The sequence below is a fragment of the Equus caballus genome, chromosome 14 (assembly GCF_041296265.1).
Source record: "Equus caballus isolate H_3958 breed thoroughbred chromosome 14, TB-T2T, whole genome shotgun sequence".
Lineage (NCBI taxonomy): Eukaryota > Metazoa > Chordata > Mammalia > Perissodactyla > Equidae > Equus > Equus caballus.
In genome coordinates, this window is record NC_091697.1 from 30,630,166 (window position 1) to 30,655,050 (window position 24,885).

The window sequence follows — 24,885 nt, forward strand, 5'->3', positions numbered from 1 at the left end:
ACTCGATGCTGGAAACACCTCATGGAATGTGACTTTGTTCTGCTGGCTTGTCTAATCCAATTCAATTACTTTAGTTCCCTCTCCCAGAGGCTTCACACTCAGAAACTGAGCTCTGTGTGGAAAGAAGAACTTGGGAGGGGTGATTCAGTTTCAATAGAAACGAGCCAAACATTAAAAAAATTTATTTTATTCCTTTCCCAAATAACTATCAGTCCATCAATAAACATGAGAAACAACTTGTAACTCACAAAGCTTCCGGCACCCCTGTTGTGATAAGGGCAGATTGGTCTGGCTGAAGAAATGCTGGAGATGGGAATAGTACACTGGCTTGGACCAATTTGAATGGATGGAAATCACGAAAGTCCCTGAAGCTGGAGAAAATGAAGCTCTGAAGCTGGCAGAAGCTTGTCATCTGCATGCAGAAAGCGACAGAGATATTACAGATTTCCCGTACAAAGAGAACTCCTTCAGTTACCTGTACAGAGTCCCCTTGTCAATTAGAACCCTCAGAGAAAGGCTGTGACGAATAAGGGATGCCTCCTTCTCTCCTTGCCAAGAACAGCCACCTGCCCAGAATTAAAACTTTGATTTAAAAAGAGAATAAAATATCCGAGTTCAGTCATTGCTCAACAGAAATTCTATAAAAGAAATTGCAATCCAAAAGAGCAGAGAGACACAGCACACGCTCATGGAAGGAAGGGTTTGAGACTGTGTGATCTCCTCAAGATGAAAAAGTCCAAGGTCCTAATTAATCACCAACTTTTTGCCAGCAATAAATGATATAATGAAATAAAAAGGTATTGTCATTCTACTCTTAGGCCCGATTCCTGACCCATTGTTATATTTCTTTCAGTGAATCATGTCTTTGATCTCAAAACCATCTTCGTCACTTTCCTAAACAGCCTAAAATTTCACAATTGAAGAATGAATAATGAAACATGGGATGCATGAGAGATGAATTTAGAGACAATAATTTTTAAATAGAAATTTATATCTTTTCCCAGGTTCCTGCCTGGGGTGAAAATGAAGAAAAAAATTACTCCTCAAAATTAAACATGCGTTTTGCTGTTGATGTTATCTACCAGGTAATTGGCAAACTTTCATGAATGCTTTTAAAAGCAGCTAAACACTCCAAAACAAATGCTGCTACATGAAAAACACCATGAACGTTTTCAATTCAGTAAGCTTAATTCTCTTCTCTGACACTGAAGAATGACAGTAAACAGATTATCAGGATTTGGGCAGGTAGCAAACCACAGATTAAAGAGCTCTGTTCTCAGAAGCAGAAAGACGAGTACACCAGTGACCCTGTTGCTTTTTTATTGCTATTTGAGGTTAAACATTTCTTTCGCCGCCTCAACTACCTGTAAAATGGTGACAACGGTAATACCTATTATACTGTTGTGAGGATTAAATAGATGACGTATGTGAAGTGCTTACCTGCAAAGCCTATCGTGTAGAAAGTACCCAATCATTGGTATTTTCTGGAAGCAAACTATGCTTATCCTGTTGTTGAATGTCTCAGATAAGTAAGATATTAAGCATTACACAAACTCTAACTAAATTGAAAATCTAATCGGTAATGGAGAGGAAAGGAGAATGGAATTCATTAATTTATTATTTCATGTGTCCTGTAAATGTTTACTGAGGTCCTCTCACATGCCAGGCACTGGTTTTGATGCTGAGGATAATGCAGCAGTGAAAAAAAGGTAGAGAAGACACTGCGCCCAAGAAACTTACATTCCTGAGTAACATACTCTGCTGTTAAACCAAATGACCTCAAACTTCAAAAGATTTCTGTAAACAGACTATCTAGGCCATTGCTGTTCTTTTGATTTTCCCAGCAATTAACCGGATAATGTTTAGAGATATCAATAACCAATTTTTACTATACATTTTAACCAAGTTTGACTTATTGTCACAACAGAAGGGGTGGGGAGAAGTTTGGTTGAGAGTTTTCAGAGAGGGCAAGGTATTTTAATCAGATGTTTTATACAGTTATCTTATATTTTATATTTTTTATCACTCCAAGTGATTCTCGATAAAACTGCAGTCCTTCCACAGTGCAAGCATTTAAAGAGATGAAAACAGTAGCAAGACAGAATACTGGAGAGATGCCTTCACGGAATCCCCAGGTGGAATTTTATTCATAGAGATGTTGCAAATGGCAGAAGCTCCCCAAAAATCACATTTGAACTCTGACATGGAAGTCACTAAAGGGCTAAAGCCTCCCTGCAAGGAGTTGAGCCTGAACTACAAAGGCACTAAGGCATTACAAGACAAATTAGACAAGGAGGAAAAAGCCCTGCCTTTCAGTTTGTGAATAACTTCTCTTAGGACGGATAAAATGTCCTCTTAATGCTGGGAGCACTGATAGTGATATTTAAGACCAGTTCTTCAATGGTAGGGACTAAAGTAAAAAATGCACCAACTTAAAGAATATACCAATTTAAATTTCAGCTCTCTGTGACTTTATGTGCCACAGTTAACAGAATAAAATTTTATTTTTTTCTTCTATTGAAATTGCTCTTTCTTATTGCCAAGAAAATAGAGATCACATGGTTAATTAGTAAACTTGTTATAAAGCTTTAAACTACTTGTGCTGTGAGTTTCAACTCCCGGCTAATGTTTGCTAACCTTGGAAAGTTACACATCATGATTTAAGTCACGATAACCATTTCCTCCTCATTTGGAGATGAGAGTTAAGAGATAAAAAATTGTTTCATATTATATTCATGTGTATATGGAAAGATCTGCCCAGGGAAAAGACAACTAGTCTTTTAACAGTGAATGTTAAAAATAAATGAAAAAGGGGCTGTCCCGGTGGTGTAGTGGTTAAGTTTGCATGCTCCACTTCTATGGCCCAGGGTTCACAGGGTCAGATCCCAGGTGCAGACATACACACTGCTCATCACCCCTGGCTGTGGTAGCATCCCACATACAAAATAGAGGAAGACTGGCATAGATGTTAGCTCAGGGAGAATCTTCCTCACCAAAAACAAGCAAACAAAAAATCACCTTGATAAATGTTAATCATTTAAGATGAATACAATTCCTAGATAAAAACTAGAAATAGAACAACCATATTAAAGTTGATAGAGGACATCTACCATAAAGCTACAGCAAAAACCTTACACAGTAATGAAAATTTAGAATTATCCTTCTTAAAATATAATAAGATGAAGATAACTCTTTTTGTATTCAACACAAGTCTAGAATAAAATATGAAAAGTAAAATAAGCATAAGAATTAAAACAAAGACACAAAATTTTCATTATTAACAGATAATTCATGATTACTTCTATAGATAACCAGAGGAAATTACACATAAAATATCACTAATAATGAGTTTTCATTGAAGATTCTGGATACGTAATCAATATATTGAAAAGTCAATACAATTCTTTACTCAGCATCAACAATAAGTAATGTACTTAGAGAAGAAATGTAACAAAAATGTGCAACTAGGTAAATAGAAATATATTCCATTTTCTCATTTAGTATGACTAAAAATTATACAGGTGTCCATTTTTTACACATCAATGTATGAAATTGTTGAATATGTATGAATAGCTTGAAATTTCACTAAGCTATTTCACTAAAACTTAACTCAGAACTTTACAGAGCATATCAAATTTTCCTGAAAATGATATACCATAGAAAGATTCCAAGTAAACACAGACAATTTTGAAGAAGAATAAAGTGTGTGGTTCATATGACTAGATATAAAAGCTTACTACAGGTGTAACTCTTTTATCATGTTTCACTTTTTTGTGCTTTGCAGATATTGCCTTTTTTACAAGATCTTCCCAAGCAAAAAGATTATGACTCATTGAAGGTTCGGAAGATGGTTAGCATTTTTTAGCAATAAAGCATTTTTTAATTAAGGTATGTACATTGTTTTTTTAGACATAATGTTAGTGTACAGTTATTAGATTAGAGTACAGTGTAAGCATAACTTTTGCATGCACTAAAAACCAAAAATCTTGTGTGACTCACATTATTGCGATATTCCCTTTGTAACAGTGGTCTGGAACAGAACCTGCAACATCTCCAAGGTATGCCTGCATATGGTCATGCATCACTTAACGATGGGGATGTGTTCTGAGAAATGTGTCATTAGGTGATTTCATCACTGTTCAAACGTGACAAAGTGTACTTACACACACCTAGATGGTATAGCCTGTTACTCACCTAAGCTCTATGGGACAAATCTTATGGGTCCACTGTCATATATGCAGTCCGTCATTGACCGAAACATTTTTATGTGTCACGTGGCTATATAGAGCTTCCATTATAATTCTAACGTTATGGTAAAAAAACATATATACTCATGTGGACCATGTTATAATTTTCTCAAGTATTTTCAGGCAAAGTATTAAATACATATATATGTTAGTAGCGATGTTTTCAACAGGAAGGAAGGCAGGGGAAATGGATACATAGAAATTATTTTTTAATCATTCAACCCTAATCTGGATGTCCCCTCCTCTTTGAAGCAGTCCTCTACTTCTCTCAGTAGATTTCAGAACTACCTACTCTTTGCTACCATTTAATCCTGCTATTGTAGTTTATATACTGTATTTTAAATATGTCCTCACTTATCTTTCTTAACAGACTGAGTTTATTCAAGGCAAGATCTACAGCATATTAATATTTATATCATCAAATTCACCAAAAGAATCTTCTTCATCAAAGTGTCTGATGCAATGTATTTTTATGGAAACAAATACAGCTGTGGACATGGAGGTCACTCTTCAAGGGAATTAAGCATGACTTTCTTCTCTGTATTTCTAAGAATGAGAAAACCAACAAAAACTTTTCTAGACCCAGAAATAGTTTTTTAGATACATTGGAATATATATCACAAATACGCATGTTTGCATACATATATTATATACACGTACACACATATGTATTTACCTAATACACTAAGCAAACATTTATGCACATATATGCGTATTTGTACACATTTATGTGGATACCTAGGTGATCTCATTTGACCCAATCTAATAGAAATATTGCTTAAAATGGAATTTTGCTCTAGATTATTCCAAGCCTCATTCTTCCTTTCTGTCAGTCAAGGAGCTTCCCCTCACACTCCTACAATTCCCTCATCTCTGCTCCTCAGCTCTTATTCTCTGTCCTTCTGTCTGGCTTTTAAGTTAACACTCTTAAAATCCTTCTTTGAAATGTTTACTAAAGCTAGCATCAGACCATGTTTCTTCCCGGGTGTTAAATCAACACTTCCCACTATATCTAGTTTTTGACTGCTGAGTTTAACACTGGGAGGAGGTGAGGATTTCTGTGTCTGCCAATTGGCACTGCTTGGGAGGAAATCTGGCATCAGAACAATTGCACATTTAAAGTCGATGTCACCAAGCCTCTTTTCACTGGGCATTTTCTCCGTTCTTTTCATGGACTTTGTTCCTCTAAAACTTCATCTGACTCTCACAAAGGATCATAAAATGAGTGATAGTCTTTCTAGAAATTATATTTCACACAAAATGGAATGTGTTATCTGGGCATGATAAAACAGAAAATTGGGAGTGAATGTCAAGAGGAAAAGGCTTCTGCTTCTGTATGGTTTAAAGAACAAAACTGTATCTAGAGGAGAAAAAAGCTTTTTAAAAAATAAATGGAAATACTTGGTAAATTGACAATTGAAGATCAAGAAAATGAGATAACGTACTTTGAAAAAGTAATCATTCCAAGCTTTGTCTTTCTGGCTAGGAGATAGTAGGCTAACATTTCCACTGTAAGAACCAGAAAGAAAACTGGATGATTTGTAATCATATTTTTAAATAGATCATATTGCTGAGGAAAAGCGAAGACTTTCTGGACTAAAGATCAGAGAGAAGAAATAGCCCTTGCTAGGAAAGCTGACAATTCTGATTATAAACTAAAGATTAGGCTTCAGCTGGACAGAGCAAGTAAACTAAGAAAAAAAAATAGCTAAGTATGACGGTCTGGTGGGCTGGCATGACAGCTTGGAATCTAGAAAAGCACCCAAAGCATGGTCAGTTTGCCCTAATTGAAACTTACTGTGTTCTGAGGCAACATGGAAGTTAGGGTGCTCATCCAGAAACTTCTAAAATGCAGAAAGAAATCTCTACCTTTATCATGGTACTTAAGAGACAAAGTCCTACTAGAAAAAGGATGTCTGCCTGAGGCTACATCTCCCTCAGGACCTCTGCCCAAATATAAACCACAATGGGCAAGAGGCTAAGGAGCTTCATTCAAATCTCTAAAGAGGAGAACTGAATTACTTCCCATCTTTCAGAGCTGAAGAAACAAACAATGTAAGTCTCTCGATCATGTTTGTGAATCTAAAAACAAAACAAACAAGAACAAAACAGAAACAGACTCATAGATACAGAAAACAAACTGTTGGTTGCCAGAGGGAGTTAGGGGAATGGCAAAATAGGCGAAGGAAATTAAGAGATACAAACTTCTAGTTCAAAATGATAAGTCATAGGGATGTAATGTACAACAAAGGGAATATAGCCAATAATACTGTAATAACTTTGTATGGAGACAGATGGTAACTAGACTTATTCTGGTGATCATTTCATAATGCATATAAATATTAAATCACTCTGATGTACACTTGAAACTAATAGGATATTGTATGTCAAGTATACTTCAACAATAGAAAAAGAGTCTGTGAGGGACATATTGGAGGAATTAGAGACATATCACACATGAAGTAAAGTTTACTAAAATTGCTACTCAGACCCTACTCACCTGATTGTATTGTGTTTAGATCTTCACACTATCTCCCTAACAGAAGAAAAGATAAACCCTCTCCAAAGGGGTAAGAAGTCACCTGCAGTTTCTAGGTTCTTTGACACAATTTTCAGATTGTGATAAAAATTACAAGGCACACAAAGAGGGGCAAAATACTACCAAATTTTTTATTATTTTTTATTTTGCTGAGGAAGATTAGCCCTGAGCCAACATCTGTTGCCAATCTTTCTCTTTTTGATTGAGGAAGATTAGACCTGAGCTAACACCTATGCCAATCTGCCTCTACTTTATGTATGGGTTGCAACCACAGCATGGCTGAGTAGTGTAGGTCCATGCCAGGTATCTGAACCTGCAAACCTGGGACACCAAAGCAGAGTGCTCCAAACTTTTAACCACTACACCACGGGGCTGTCTCCCCAGTTTTGTTTTGTTCTTTTTTTTAAAGATTTTATTTTTTTCCTTTCTCTCCCCAAAGGACCCTGGTACATAGTTGCATATTCTTCGTTGTGGGTCCTTCTAGTTGTGGCATGTGGGACGCTGCCTCAGCGTGGTTTGATGAGCAGTGCCATGTCCGCGCCCAGGATTCAAACCAATGAAACACTGGGCTGCCTGCAGCAGAGCACGCGAACTTAACCACTCGGCCACGGGGCCAGCCCCATGTCTCCCCAGTTTTTATTTTAATATAAAAGAAAACAATAAGGAAGACTCACAGATAATCCAGATACTAGAATTTTTAAGCAAGGACTTTAAAATATCTATTATAAATATATTAAACAACACAAAGAAAAGAACAACAAAAGATAAAAGTAATGAGAATTTCAAAAGGAAATTGAAATCTATAAAAAAGAATGAAAATGACATTCTAGAATTATAAACAGAATTAGTTATACATCAGAAAGTATGATTAGTGACCTCAAGGAAAAAAACTATCCCAACAGAAGTCTAGAGAGAAAAAATAAGATTGGGAATAAGAGAATAGACTGTAAAAACAATGAACATAGTAAATAATCTACCTCACACCTGATTAAAGCCACAGAAAGTGAGGCGTGAAAGAGACTGTGATCGAAGAATAACTTGAAGAGATAGTGGCTTAGAAATTATTAAACTAATAAAATAAAGTACCCCACAGATTCAAGAAGTTTATCAAACCTCAAACAAGAAACAGAAAAACATATTAAGACACATCTTAGTCAAACTGCTGAAAACCAAAGGCAAAGTGAAATATTATCAGCTAGAGAAAAAGTGACACATTTTGTTCAAAGGAGCAACAATAAGCCTGGTGGTGAGCTTTTTGACTGTGACTGTAGCTTCTAGAGACAATAAATGGCATCTATAAGGTGAAGAAAGAAGGAAAAAAGAAAAATAATGTCTACTAGAATTCTATATCCTGTTAAATTATCCTTCAAAAATTAAAGCAATAGAAAGACGCGTTAAGATTTTAAAAATTTGAGAGAATTTGTCACCAAAACCCAACAAACTACTAGAAAATAATAAAGGAAGTTCTCCAGACTGAAGCAAAACGATGCCATACAAGAGCATGAAACTTCCAGAAAAAACAAGGAGTACTGGTAAGGGTAAAGTTGTAGAAACATTCATAGATGATTACTCTTTAAAATAATAATGGTGGCCACTGTGGGGCCCTAATAAACACAGCAATAAAATAATGTGATGGCACAAACAAAGCAAGGTGAATAAAAGCAGTTAAACTATTGTAAGTTTCTTGCATTGTATGAAAATATTTTAATGTATTAAAAATTTACAATATATCCTACTAAGTCAAGAATGCATCTGACAATTTCTAGGGTAATCAATAACAGAATAATACAAAACATATTACTACAAGCTAATAGAACATATAAAATGTAATAATGAAAAACATTTGAACAACATAAAAAGGAGGCAAGGAAAGGAGATATAAAGGAACAGAGAACAGACAGAATATATAGAAAACAAGCCCAATTACATCAATAATTACATTAAACATAAATGCACTTAATTAAATCGAAAAGCAGAGATTGTCAGACAGGACTGCAAACAAGAAATAATTATATCTTGCTTATAAGAAACATAAGATACTTGAAATATAATGACACAGGTTGAAAATATTAAATTGAAAAAGATTATATCCTTGCAAACATTAACCAAAAGAAAGCTAATACAGCAATATTAACATAGACAAAGTAGACTTTAAGGTAAGTATTAGATTAAGAGTCATAAGGAGAGATATTTTAATATAATGGACAACTGGAAAAGAAGACATAATAATCCTACATTTTCGTGCACCTGATAACTTTAAAACAAATAAATCAAAAAACAAAAGAGCTAATAATAAGACAGACAAATCCATAATTCAATAGGAAAATGATAAATCATCTCTTTAAATAATAAAAAAGTAGACAAAAATCAGTGATTATAAAAAAATTTGAATATCACATTTAAACAAAGTAACCTAATTGACGTACGTACTGAATAAACATAAAATACATATACATTTCAGGTGTATTTGGGACATTTATCAAAATAGAGCTTATACTTGGCCATAAAATAGTCTCAATACATTTCAAATAATTGAAATCATACAACATATGTTCTCTGACCAGAAAGAAATTACTCTAGAATTGAACAATAAAATGATAACTGAGAATTTACAAATGTTTAGAAAATAACATTTTTAAATAACTAAAAATCACAATGAAAATAAGAAAATATTTTTAATTGACAATAAAAGCACAGCGTATCAAAGCTATAGGATGCAGCTAAAAGAGTACTCAGAGAAAAATGTATAATTCTAAACACACATATTAGTAATAATAAAGAATGATCAATCAATAATCTAAGCTTTCATCTCAAGAAGCTAGTAAGAAAGGCAAACGAAACCCAAAGAAAGCAAGCGTGTAAGAGAGAAAGCAAGCAAGCAAGAAACATAGTGTGAAAGAAAATATTGGTTTGTAAACTGGTTCCAACACACGGAGGGCAAGGAGAGATCAAAGAAGAGGCAGACCATTCCAGATTTGTAGGTGGAAGGTTTAATAATAAGAGAACTTACACATCAGGCTTGTCTCAGGAAGCCACAAGGCAAGTCTCCGCACCCACCCACTATATCTTAAAAGTTTATATAGAAGCCTTAATGGGGTTCAGGATTCAGTCAAGTGCACAGTCCAGATAGTCTCAACCACACCTTACTCTCTCAAGGCTACATTCTTGAAATAGTTCCTAGTGTGGAAATGGTGGGTGGAATGTACATTCCAAGATCGGGGAAGAGGTGAAGAGCCTCTGATTGCCTGGATCCAGCTTGTGGGTCAACCAGTGGTCATGTTCCCTCAATGACCTCCTCCAACAGTTTTTCCCTTGTGACTGGCTCTTACGATTTTATAAGCCCACTTTTTTGCAATGCGCCCTGAATGATCAGCAAGGGGCTTCATTAGCACGAAGGTGGTTCATTTGGCAGCTATCTGGCTACACTGGAGGCAACAATTTAGGCACATGCAGGAGAAAACACAGATTAAGATAATGATTCTCAAAATAAGTACCACCTTTTTTTTTTTTACCAAGAGCCCCATAATCAAAACCATTGATTTACTAGGTCCTCTAGGCTGGGGGTCAGATCACTCTGGGTGTTTACTTATGTCCTTATGTAATAATAGAGATAAAACATTAGCAGACTCATCAGTTGTGAACACATATCATTCTGTTTGGATAACAGCACAGATGCCTCTTTGTGAGGCAGTAATGATGTCCACAGCCATTTTATTTGGGAGGACAGCTTTTCTCATTAGAGACATTTCAGTGTTCAGTAAAGACAGGCTTTACTGGCTTTCATTTAAGCCCTGTTGGGTGGATATAGTAAGAGCTTCTATCTGCGCTATAATGTCCTCCAGGCCAATGGAATAAATAAAGACAGCAGCCAAATGATTGTACCATAGGAAAACAGCACACGCCCATTTGGCCTTAAGAAGAGGGCAGTTGGCAGCTTTAGGAACTTGACCTGGCTATACATGCCATACATGTTGATTGGAGGAGGCAGTACTGTCAGGCAGGAGGAGATAGTCTGGGGGCAGGATATGTAAACCAGGACTCCCACTTTTTCTCCTCTTTCAATGATGTGTGCTCCATTTTAGGTATAACGCATATCAGTAGGACGAGCTCTCAGCAAGACAACAAGATCCCAGCAGAGATTGAGTAGCTCTCCTTCACCCAAGGGTGCAAAGTAATTCACCCATCCCAGTGAGACATCCCACTGGAAATTCCAGTGGATAACAATGCCTTTCCCAGGCATGATGGGGCTTGGTGTTTCAGCAGCATAGTATGTTGATCAACAGTGAGAGTTGGGGCAATGACTGTCTCCCACCTTTTCAGTGTTGGGTGTCTCCGTAGGGGTCCCCAGTCTGACATGGGACAATAGGCCTTACTGGCTGATCATTCAAATATGTTAAAGCCTGGGAGAGTACTTTACTCCACCTGGCCAAGGTGGTTTTACCTGTTAGAAATTTAATCAGTGGCTTTAATATTTTACTTTTTTCTTTCTATCAACCTTGCTGCTTGTAGCTTATAGGGGAGATGGAACCTCCCTTTAATGTCATGTTCTTTTGTCTAGACTTTCATATCATGACCATGGAAATGTGACTCCCAATCACTGTCTATTCAATGAGGGTATCGTACATGGTACTCAGCTCTTCTAATCCTGTAGTGGTGGCAGCCTGGTTTACACAGCAACGAGGGAAAGCTTGGTTTAGGCCAGACGTAGGGTCCACACAAACCAAGGCATATTTAGAACCCTCAGTTGAAGTGAGGGGGCCAATTATTAATTTGCCAATCTGTCAGTGGTTGCGAATTCCAGTGAATGCTCCCAAGACTCCTTTGGCAGTTGCTTTGTGCATTGCTTTGAATACATAGGACATGCTGTTAAATGTATTAACCAAATCACTCTATTTCAAGGGCAATCTGTCATCCTTGGCAATATGCCATTCTACCTGGGCACTACAGTGGCTGCCCTTCCTATGCATTCAATCTGCTGTATCTACTGAAGGGTTGGTTGTCAAGGCACATACCCAGCCTAGGTCATCAGTTTCTTGATGGCCAGGGGGTGTTAACATCTTATGAGCTGGGACATGGACATGGACATTTGAGGAATGTCTCAGACTCTTTCAGGCAAACCCAAATATCTTTCCATATATCCTGACCCCATGAGGGATTATTTGTGATCATCCACCCCTTGGCTTACCATTGTCCAACCCATGGAGTTAATTCCTTTTAGAATTGCCCAACCGTCAGTGCAAAGGGTTAACAGCCAGGGCTTATGAGTGATGACCAGCCAAACCACTCTGACTTCAGCCCACTGGCTGCTGCGATTTGTTTCTGTTACAAGGAGAACCAATTCTTATTGAACTCATGCAAACAACTATATTGCCATGAAAATAAGAATACTCACTAAGAGTTTCTGAATGCTGGAGGTATCAAGTAAGGAGGAAAAGATAAATGTTTCATAAATGTTCACAAAGATACACTTTACCAAATTGTTGTAAGTCATAAGTAGCTGAAGAGAAAAAAAAGTGTTTCCTTATATATGTAAAAACAAAATATTAAAGAACCAGCAATGCTTCAAATAAAGAGTCATAAAAATTATAATCATTTTCATCAGTACATTCAATTTCATGTAATTAATTCTTGATTTAATTTTTTGTTAGTAGTTTTATGAATTTATCAGTTTTTGCATTCAAGTTCTGCAAATTCTTATTTAGTTCAGTGGTATGATCTTGTCAGACCTGCACTCCTCAAGGTCTTTTCCATGAATATCCTTGAAGATTAAGCACTTTTGCAGAAACACTTGCAAAAGCATCTGAGTAAAACAAGAACTATCTGTAAATGACAGAAGACTTAAAAATGGTCATGGTTAAAGATCTGATGAGAGTTCATTATAATGCAATTGACGTGGGAATTTGGTATTTCTGTGATATACATTTTAAAATAATAACTAGAATTATGACTGATAATATACCAGGCCATATCAGATTTTTAGGAAGTTCATATAATTTTTGTAATATTTATATTAATAACATATATTTATACAAATATAACCTAAAGAAAGTTTAGCATCATTTCTTATTTGACAATGTTTCCCATATAATTTAACATATCAAACAAGCCTAATTAGTCTAATATCTCTTTTTCACCAGGAGAGAGAAAAATCTTTTGAGATGTTTCAGAGGCCCTCTGGAAAATACCAAAGTTAGTTCAAGGTCAAAAAGGCTTCATTTAGAATTTGATTTGGGGGAAGTTTGTTAAAAATATCACAAAGTTTTTTGGGGGGTTTTTGTTTGTTTTGTTTTTTGACAGTTTTATTGAGACATAATTGAGATACATCACTGTATGAGTTTTAGGTGTACAGCATAAAGGTTTGTCTTACATATATTGTGAAATGATTACCACAATAAGTTTAGTTAACATTCATCATCTCATATAGATACAATAAGAATAAATGAAAAAAAAAGAATAAATGGAAAAAACTTTGAAAAGTTTTAAACCATTTGATTAAATAGAATCATAGGTCAATGTAAAACAATACTTAGTTATCTATTTAACCAAAATGACAATTAAAGACCAACGGCAAATACAGAATGTTATATAGTTAAAAAAAATAAAAACTTTGTTCTTTTAACAGAGAAACTTCAATTTTCTTAAGGAATCAAAGGCTTGATAAACACCACATAAAGCAAAGGAAATTGTTCTGATAAAACACAGAACTTGTGTTTTCCAGGCAGATTACTTAAAAGGTTAAAAAAAAAAAACCCCTCTTATAATCTTATCAAGAAAAGACCAATAGTCCAAGAAAACTGTCTTTTTATCAAATGAAAGAAAATTGTTTTAATTTTGCATAAGTGTTTATATAAAGTTTATTGCATAAAGTTTATTTTTCTTTAAGCCAATTAATTAGAGGTTTTTTTTAATTAATTTTGGCAATGCCATCCAGAGGTATAAAAATATCATATATACTTAGCATATATCCGTAGACATATATAAACATATAAGAAGACACAAACAGAGACCATAGCTTTCATTCCAAAAGTTTTAGCCATGAATCAGTACAACAATATAAAACTCACTAGTTTATAAATAACAGTTGAATTCAAATTGTGTTGTTGGCAGATGTTGTTGGCAGGTTAAGTTTGCCCTCTCACATGGCTAAAAGTTTTTACTAATTTGTGGAGAAAACTTTTAAGATTTGTTTTTGCCCTTGATGAGTAATCTTATCAAGGCTGTGGGCTAGATTTGGGGCTAGGAACTTCTATAGCAGTCTGTATTCCAAAAAGTCTCTTCTTTTCTTTTTTCAGTCTCAGGTAATCATGGGCAGTGTTTTAGTTATCTCCTGGGTATTTACATTTCAAAGACATGATAAGATTCACATCTTATCATGAGGACAAAGAAAGAATGCAAGTTTACTCCTAGGCGTTTTGGGGAATATTTCTGTATTATCAGAAATCTAGGGTAATTATTATTTAAAAATTTCCTTTGTATTAGGCACTGCATGGAGTGCTTTGTCTGTTTCATTGTCAGTCACCACAACATCCTCTTCATTCTCTTCACTTTCCCAGGCATTTCACCTCTTAGTGTCTCAATTAGGCTTTGCCACAAGTGCTTTGACCTTAATCTATGGCAGCTTGTTTTTGCAAAATGGCATGCTAAGTTTTCTAACTTATTGTCTTGCTCTCCCACCTTGTCTGTTAGCTCTGAAACTAGCACAGTAGTGGACAATCAGATGTCCTTCTCTAACTTCAGCTGTTCTTCCAACTTTTTAACATGAGGTTCAGCCTCTATTTGGGCATCAGTGGCAAACCAAATTTCCCACAGTAGAGGCCAGCCCACTCTAACAGCCCTTCATTTCCCTTCTTTGCTCTTCTTTGCTAAACTGCACTGTATGCATCCTCAAATAAGTTCATTAGACCAGCCAGCATTTTTGGGGTGTCCTCGTACTCATGTAACAGTCCCCAAACATCTAACATACAGGCCACCCCTCCCCACACATAGGTGGATGGCCAACTTTGGATTTCCCCTGTGGATGCCTCTTTCCTAAGACCCATTTCTTCAGTCTCCTGGCTGGCTTGCCAATTGTTGGTTCATAAACTGGCCCCAATACACAAAGGGCAAGAGGAGACCAAAGAAAGAGGCAGACCACTCCAGATTGGTAGATGACAGGTTTAATAAGCAAGGGAGCTTACACACGAGGCTTACCTTGGTGGTCATAAGATGAGTAGATCTCCACACCCTCCCACCATAATCTTAAAAGTTTATATTATAGCCTTAACACATTTCAATGATGTACACAGTCCAGATGGTCTCAAAAACACCTTATTCTCTCAAGGCTAGGTCCTTGAAGTAATTTGTAGTGTGGGAATGGTAGGTGGAATGTGCATTCCACTGAGGAAACTCTGATTTCCTGGGTCCAGTTTGTGGGTCTACTGGCAGTTATTTCCTCTCAATTGCCTCTTCCAACAGAAAGAAAGAGAGAAAAGAAATCAATGACTGCAAAGAGAAAATCAACTGGTTGGCTCTTTGAAACGATTCATACAATATTAATGACTAGTATAATTTATCAAGACAAAGAGAGAGAGAAATTTCCAACATTAGGAATAAAAAATGATAAAATACCTATAGAAATTATAGACAGGAAAAGATAATAAAAAGATATGAACACCAAGATTACAAAGGAAATTTACAAGTTCTTTGAAAACTTTTTCAAAACCGATGCAAGAAGTAATAGAAAATCTGAAGAGTTTTATATTCGTTAAATAAATTGAATTTGTAATAAAACTTTCCCACAAAAGAGTTCTTCCAAACATTTAAGAAGAATTAATATCAATATTAAGCAAATGCTTTCATAGTCTAGAGAAAGAAGAAAGACTTCTTTAGTTGTTTTATGAGCCTGGATAAAACCCAATACCAAAATCTGAGAAGAATATTAAATGAAAGTAAATTGCAAGCTAATATTTCTAATGAATATTAAAGTAAAAACTCAAAACAAAATATTTTTTTAACAAAATCCATGGATTAAAAGAGAAGAATAATCTTTGGCAATGAAGAGAGTTTCCTCTTGGGCATGCAAGTTTGGTTTTACATTGAGAAATCAATTGATTTAATTCTCCTTACAGGAATAGAGAAAATCATATGATCATCTCAACATAAAGAGGAAATCATTTGATAAAATTCAAAATTCATTCATGAAAAAACACTTCACACACAATAATAGAAAAGAACATCCTTGGGGCTGGCTCTGTGGCCGAGTGGTTAAGTTCGAGTGCTCCGCTGCGGCAGCCCAGGGTTTGGATCCTGGACACGGATATGGCACTGCTCGTCAGGCCACGTTGAGGCGGCATCCCACATCCCACAACTAGAAGGACCTGCAACTAAGATATACAACTGTGTACAGGGAGGGCAAGGGGAGATAAAGCAGAAAAAAAAAAAAAAAGATTGGCAACAGTTGTTAGCCCAGGTGCCAATCCTTAAAAAAACAAAACAAAACAAAAAAAAACCCTCATTTCATCAAAAGTATCTAAAAATATACGGCAAATATTATTCTTAATGGTCTTATATTAAACATTTACCCCACGAATTTGGGAAATAGGATGTGCACACTCTCCATTCTATTACCATTGTCCTGCATGTCTAAACAGAAAAGTAAAGAAAAACAGGAACTAAAATGCACAAATATTTGAAAAGAACAAATTAAACTCCCATTTTTCACAGATTACATGTTTTGTATGTTGAAAATCCACAATATTTAATACCTCAATTATTAGATTCGGTAAGTGAGTAAGGTTGACGCATGCAGGTTCTATGTACAAAAAAATACAGAATTTCTAATATAAGGAATAGATATTTAGAAAACATCTTCAAAAAATGATACTTAGGTGAATAGTATCACTGTCAATATCTTGGTCATGATATTGTACTACAGTTTTGAAAACTGTTACTATTGGGGGAACCTGGGCAAAAAGCACATGAGATCTCTATTATTTATTACAATCACATGTAAATTTATGTCTCTCAAAATAAAAAATAGTGATAATAAACAAAAAGATACTTGGAGTATCAATTAAACCAATGTGTAGGAATAACTAACAACAGATATGCAAAATTTTATAAAGATGACCATTAAACACTATTGAGAGACTCTAAATAAGAAAATAGTATGGTAAAATGAATACTTAAAAGGTGTGTTTTTCTTTGCAAGTTGATCTACAGGCTCAATTCAAACACTGCGTATTTATATATTTAAATATATATATTTCCTGCCCCCCAGTAGAACACATTAAGGTAATTTTAAAATTTATGGGGAAATTCAAAGGAACAAGTATAAGCAAGATGCTCTTCAAAGAAAAGAAGCCCACTGTTGGAAGATTTATATTTCCAGAGACCAAGTCTTATTATAAAGCTACAGTCATAAAAAGGCATTGTGGTAATGGTACAGGACAGAAAAATTGTCCATTGGAATAGAATACAGAGGCTAGAAACAAACTACACAAATGCAGGTTATTGATTTCTGAAAAGGAAGGATAACATATCAGTGGGGAAAAGAGTCTTTCCAATTAATTGAGCTGGATCAATTGAATATTCATGTGAGAAAATATGTGACACCACGTTATACAAAATTCTGTTGTAGTTCTAAAATGCAAAGTTGAAATTATTAAGTTCCTAGAAGATATTTTAGAGAAAACATGAAATAAGCTCATTGGGTATTAAAGGAGGAACACAGAATAATATATTTGTAAGGTATAACTGACAAAACTCATGTATTTAAAATACATTTTTTAAAACTTCTACAAAACAAGAAAAAGACAATCGACAGAATACTCCACAAAAGCACTGAACAGAAAATTCACCAAAGAGTAGATAGAAATACCCAGCAAACAAATAAAATGGTGCGTTTTTTTTACTTCATTAATCAATAAGGAATACAAATTAAAACCAAAACAGAACCCACTACATATAAATTAGAAAAACTAAAATTAATCAAACAGCGAAGAACAAGAGTTGGTGAGGGTACATAATAAGTGACATTCACATACAACTGTTGATGGAATGTTAAAGTGGAACGATTATCGTGAAAAAGAGTTTAGCATAATCTATGAAAGCTGGAGATAAGTAAACCATTGTGCAAGTATGCCCAGTCCTTGGCATCCCCACCAAAAACTTGTGTACACAGGTATCAATAGACATGCACCAATATGCTCATAGCAGTGATATTTACTAACAAAAGAGAAAAATTGGAAACAACCCAAATGTCCATCAATACTAAAATATATAAATAATTGTGATACATTTTTAAAATGAAATATTGTATAGGAATGGAAACAAGCTATATCTACATACTATAATATGACCTTATAACGTAATATTGAGCAATTGAAATCAGTTACAAAAGAATATATATAGTATCATTTCTATAAATGTAAAGAAAAAGCAGGCAATATTAACTATAGTGCTTGGAGATGCATGCTAAAATAGTTAACCATAATTTAAAAAAAAAAAAACTAGGAAGGATCATCAAAAGAGTCAGGAGCATGGTGGCTACGCAGGGAAAGGAGAGGTATATTATTAGGGAGAGAGGTAGACTACAGGGGTCTGAAAACATCTTATATCTTAGTGTCTATGATGATCACAGTATTCTCCTTGTAATATTTCATTGAAATTTACATTTATGTTTTGTACGTTTCTCTCCACTGGTGCTATACTTGATGATGAAAAACTTAAATAATAAGATATTTCTGTAAAATTCAATGCCTTGTCATCTATATTTGATATTTAAGGAAGGCAAATACTTTTTGTGTAAATAAAAATAATTTGACAAAAGAAAAATACTAAAACGCAAGTGAGAACAATTGATTCTTGGAAGGAATCTCAACTTATGTGTATAAATATGAAATAATTTCATTTCCTCCAATAATTACTTCCTAATTTCCTCTATTAAAGTCCATTTTCTTGCTGGGAAGTGGTTTCTTATTGTCATTTTGTCCTGATTCTATAATTCTTCATTCAAATACAGTTATTGGAATGATCTTATTCTAATACTGAAGGATAACTCTTTGTAGCATTGCTATGTATCTCTTCATGAAATCCATTCACTGTTTCTCTAGGCACATGGATAGAATAGATATTTCAGCCTCCCTTGCAGTTAGGTGTGAATAAATGTGATATTTCTGGCCAATGGAACTGATGTGTCCCACTTACAGGATAAGCCCTTAAAAAATCACCCATACAGAATCCTTAACACCGGCTGCTATCAGTTCTCATGGAGATCTTGATTGCCGTATGATATAGATGGCACAGCCTCTGTCAACCTCGTTTCCTGAATGGTAGTTGCAATAGTTCACTCTCTCCACCCACAACCTGACGCCCATAGGGGTTATGAAAGCAGGAAGAAAGTCAGTTGAGTTGAGACACTATTTCAGTGTTTATCTGTTATAGAAAGTAGTGTTATTTTCATTAAATCTTCAATCTTACACTTGACACAAAGCTCTTTTCTCCATCCTTAGCACTCTGGAGCAGGAGCTCACTGACCTGGGTGGAGGGGAGGGGAAGGCATGAGCTGGTGGATTTCAGAAACCTCTGTCCTATATCACTTCTACATATTTTTAGCCACCATTCCCATACAACAGAAACATTTTCCTTGGTGCAAAATAGAATCCTATTACATAAGCAAAAGTTTGAAAAGGATTCCATGAAATAAATTCCGAGAGGGATGTAATTATGGCTTCTAAATTTTAGCATCTAAATTCCCATAAATGTTTTCTGCAGAAAAATAAAATCTTCAGGTTCACAAGGTAATTAGTGAGTGAATATTTTAAACTATGAATCCTGCTTTGAGTGAAATATGATTACCCTTATTTTTCACTTGAAAGATGGCTTTAAAACTGTTTTGAACAGAGGCTTGTAGTGATACCCACTTTAGGATCATTGCCTTGCTGTAGTTGTTGTTTATTAGACAATCATGGAAATCACTGACATGCAACACTGTGGTCTGCCAAAGTGAGTTCCTTTCAATCTGTTCCTGTCTGCCAGCAGAAGACAGGGAGGATGCACTAGGGACAAAAAGAGGCAGGTTGGAATAATAAACAAGATTGTGATGTATTTTGTGATAAATATAGAGAGCATATGAAATCTGAAGGAGCAGGCAATTTATTCCCTTATACCAAATTAAACCCACCAGAAATGCTGAGGCCTTTTTAAATTTTTTATTATAAAAACATGTCACAGAAGATTAAAAAATAGAAACAAAATGAAAGATGAGCTCCTTTATCCAGATTTTAAGATAGGCAAATGAATATTACCTTTTTTCTTTTAAAGTTTATGCACATGCACAGCTACAGCAGACACACATGCACACAGGTGCAAGCAGACACACATACGACACTATAATGGGCAATCTGCGGATCAGGAAACTTTTCAACAATCTGTAGTATGATTCTACCATTTGGAAAGGTTATAAATTATGAAAGTCATAGAAAGGTCTACTCCTTTTTTTTAAATATCTAATTTATCAACATGTACTGCTGTATTTTCCTTCTTAAACTTTCTGAGTTTATTCCTTTTCCTCCATTCCCATCACCCTCAATTCCTGAGCCCCTTCATGCCTAGATTCCTTCAACAGGCCTCTGATTTCAGACTCTCTCTGCTTCCATCTATTCTAGTCCTACTAGCAAACATACCTTTCCAAAATAATCACTTTCATTATGGCATGTCCCTCTTCCCAGCCCCATAATGTATGGCTCCTTTAAGGGAATCACTTGAAAAAATGTTCAAAAATGCGTTTCTTTTTTACGTCATGTTCAAATCTATCATGATGTTTTTACATGCTTGATGAGAAATGCCTTTAAGATAAGACTGCACGACAAAGGAACTTCTATGTGCAGAGCAGAGCCGGTAAGATATATGGAATACGGAGTTAGTCAGCAAAGAGAATAAACCCAAAGAACACACAAGCAGGATATGGCAGATATCCTGGATCTGTATCACCTATTAGAGTACTGAAGTTCCTGCAGGGGCAAGAATTTTGAAACAAATGTCTCCAGAAGTATCTTAAATGATACACATTCAAAATTAAACTCAATATATTGCTCCCTCAACAGTATTCCTCCTTCCATATTCTTTACCTTAACGAATGGTACAACCAGACTCTGTGTTGACTAAGATGGAAACAAGAGACTTAACCACATCCTATTCACTCTATTCATTTCAAATCTCAGGCATCTGCCTCTTCTGCCCATCCCTAAGCCATTGAAGTCACCTTCCAACTTAACTGCCGTGGTGATCTCTAATTTGCTTTTCTGCTCTCTAGTCTCCCATTTTTCCAATGATTCACCACACGTCTTCCAAATCCATATTCCTGAAATTTAAAGCTACGTAAAACCTTCAATGGACTGTCCATGGCCTGTAGTATAACTCCAAATTATTTAATAATCAAATTATTATGCAGATAATAATCATATTATGATGATGAATCAATCTACCCCTTAATTTGAACTCTAAACTGAACTGATTTATCTCCTTTGCTTATGCTGCTTTCTCTTCCTAGAATGTCATTCTCCTCCTGTTGAACTAGTTTATATCTACTCATTGTTTGGTTCACAACATTTGTTCATCATCCATGTAGAACAGAAGCATGTCTCTTGGGCAGGCTGTACATAGTATAATATAACTTAGGCTGTACATAGTACGTATTATAACACCATAACACTCCACTTCACTTTATTTGTGTATATTTCATTCTTCGTCTACTAGTTTTTAACAGTATTATAACCATTAATTATATTATTTAGATATATAATAGATTATTTTCAAATCTTCACTCAGTGAATGAACAAATGGATGGATAGATGAATGGATGCATGGATCGACAGAGAAATGGATGGATGGATGGACAGATTGACATGTGGATGTATAGTTCTTTGCTAATCTAAAATTCCATTATTTCATGAGCTCTTACTGGAGTTCAGCTTTAAGATGTGATAATATTAGATCATAGGATTGAGTAAAAGGACTCAGTGTGTGAAGCTCCTCAGAAGAGAAAGACAAAAATCACAGGATCTTTCCTTGCTAGTAGTAGAATTCATCATGATAAGAAGAGGTTATAAAGGCATATATTAGTTGTCTTCTCTCTTGGACCTTGAAAATGGAGTTATCATGTGAACTAAGATGAGAACAGACACGGAGAATGGCTTACTCCTTCAGTGTGACTGACATCAAGAAAAAGACATTCAATCTTTTATTTAAAAAAACAAACCTCACTTGAAAGACTTTTGTTCCAAAATCTCATCAGCTTCACATAGAAATGTTTTATGAGAGAATTCAGGACAAAATATTGACTCAGTTCTTCCTTTAAAGAGCTTAAAAGCTAGTAGGAGAAATAGATTTAAATAATTAGATAAAATATGTTTAACTTTCCCTGAAGTGAAAGATGGAGAGGAGAATTTCAGAGTGTTAAGAGAACAGGAGGAGAAGAGGCAATTGTACATATGAACAGGAAGTTCAGAGAGGTGTGATTTGAGCTGGGAAATGGAGAATGAGAAGGAAGCTAAATAGGTTGAAATGAAGGTGTTGTAGGGGGTACATGGGAAAGAAAATGGCTCATGCTCCATTAACCCGAGAGAGTCCATGGTACCAATTCCATGATCATTGGCCCTGATTTGCAATAAAGTTCATTGAATTCAAAAGGACTCCTTGGCTGTCATTGAATTTTTCTTATAGCAAATGATAATGGTCTTAATTTAAGTGAAATTTAGATAGTTTCTTGTAATTTGGGGATTTTATTAAAATTTATTTTTATATAATGAGATTTTGACCCATATTAAATCATTGTCACCTCTGCTACCGAGTCGATGTTAATTAATGGAAAGGCTGGGATTTTCAAATCAAATAATATTCAGAGTTAAATGGACTATCCTACTTTGTTTGATAAACAGCAGTCTCGCCAAGATGGACTATTGAGAGATTATTTTTCTAGAACAATTATGAAATTGGCCTGGCATAAGTACATTAATTTAAGTAGATAGAATATGTTTGGTTTATTGAAATGAATCTTTTCAGTAGCAGAAAAAACACTCTTGAGAATGTTGTTAAGACAATATAACAAGTTAGATTAATATAGATTTGACCAGCAAATGATTCTTCGCTTACTGGCCTTTGGATTTCAATAATATATAGCCAGAGGCTGTTTTTCAAGTACTGTCACTTGGGCTTTTTATAATGAAAGGCAGAAAGGAAGCTTTAATGAGCTCTACCCAAGTTCATAACATTCAGACTCCAAACTCAGAAAACAAAACCAGCCACCTGTAAATGTTTGACCTATTGTTCAGAAGGGAATTCTTTGAAGAGAGGTAGAGATTTGCAGAATATAGAAGTGAAGGTGGGAAAATGCCAAAAGATAAAACTTTTCTACTTGTGAATTTAACACAGCCAGCCTGATTCTACCCTTTTAGGTAAAGTTATTCAGGAGTATATTCCCAAAGTGATCTGGAAAAATAGTTTGCATTGAAAATTGTGCTCAATGTGTTTGTCTGTTACTCTCAAAGTCATAGCAAATGTATTAGATGTTTTTTTATGATAACCCAAAATTTTTGAAATCTTTTAGAATATCTTTAGAATGAGTAAATCAGGCTATATCTTATAGGATTTCAATTCCATGTCTACCATTTGCTCAGGGGGTATTGATAAATATTAGCAAAAGGGGAAAAAAAGACCTTATGATAATATAAAATAAAATGTTCCATTTATGAAGTGTTTATTATGAGCACTTGGCTATATATTTTATCAGGACCATTCTACAAGGGAGGTATTTCTATTCTGCAGATAAGAAAGTTGAATCTCTGAGAGGTAAGCAACTTGCACAAGTCATGTGGCTAGTAAATAAATAGGAAGCTGGCATTCAAACTCAGAATTTTCTGATTCTAAAGAATAAGCAATTCTCTGCCCTGATCCTAATTGATTTTCCCCAAATGTGAATCCAAACCTTACTGATTTAAATTCACACCTGCCTGAATTATGTCATTTAGAAAAGGGTTTTACTATCATTGTTTTCATGTGTACACATGCATGTATGTGATTCCCCTGTAGACCTAGAGAGCGTCAGAAGAGCTGGCAACATCTCACAATATTCTCGAATCTTTAGGATTTCTATGTAAGTCATAAAAGAAAACTGGGGCATGAGGGGATGATTATGCTATTAGTTTTGCTGAGGCTCATTTTTAAGGTACTATTTAACACTTCTCAAGTGTTTGAATAGACAATACTGACACATGACTCCAAACTGATACAGTATAAAAGTGTATATAATGATAGTCTCCCTGCAAACCCTGTCACCAGTCAACCAGTTTCCTGCCTCAGGCATCTAATGTTATCAGTTACTTGAATACTCTGGTAGTTTTTTACCTTTTACACTTACATAAACTCATACACACACACACACACACACACACACATACTTAAAACATAAGCATATATGTATGTCATATATATACACATGCATATTGCCTTCTTATTACCAAATGGTAATTGATCATTCCTTTGGGCATCTTAGCATCTTAGGTTTTGTTGTTGTTGTTTTCTTTTTTTGAGGAAGATTAGCCTTGAGCTAACTACTGCCAATGCTCCTCTTTTTGCTGAGGAAGACTGGCCCTGAGCTAACATCCGTGCCCATCTTCCTCTACTTTATATGTGGGACACCTACCACAACATGGCACTTGCCAAGCAGTGTCACGTCCGCACCCAGGATCCGAACCGGAGAACCCGGGCCACTGAGAAGCAGAACGTGCGCACTTAACCGCTGAGCCACCGGGCCAGTTCCTTGTTGTTGTTTTTTAGCACTATATTTGGTAGATTGTCCCATGTCAACACATAAAGAGCTTCCTTGTCCTTTTTTATGGTTATACATTATTCTGTTATATGGACGTACCATGATTTATGTAACCAGTTTTTTATAGTGGATCTTTAAGTTGTTTCTGATTTTTGCCAGAAAAAAAAAGCTTTCATAAGTATATTTTCATTCATAAGTGATTTCTCATTAATTCAAGGGGAATTGACAGGTCTAAGTATATGTCTTTATAATTCTGATACATAATGCTCATCGATTGAAGATCTAGAGATTGA

At 35.2% G+C, this 24,885-nt stretch overlaps 1 protein-coding gene across 6 annotated transcripts in view; it reads right to left on the reverse strand.

The window, feature by feature from the left end:
- Positions 1–24,885, reverse strand: part of TENM2 (teneurin transmembrane protein 2) — a 3,416,041-nt gene that overhangs the window by 2,319,094 nt on the left and 1,072,062 nt on the right. The window contains exon 1 of one of the 6 annotated variants that reach the window (XM_070232932.1): positions 9,797–9,945. The exons of the other annotated variants lie outside the window; for them this stretch is intronic. The gene's annotated coding sequence lies outside the window, so the exon portion shown is untranslated. Of the gene's footprint in view, positions 1–9,796; positions 9,946–24,885 lie in introns of those variants that run through there. 6 annotated transcript variants of the gene reach the window in all.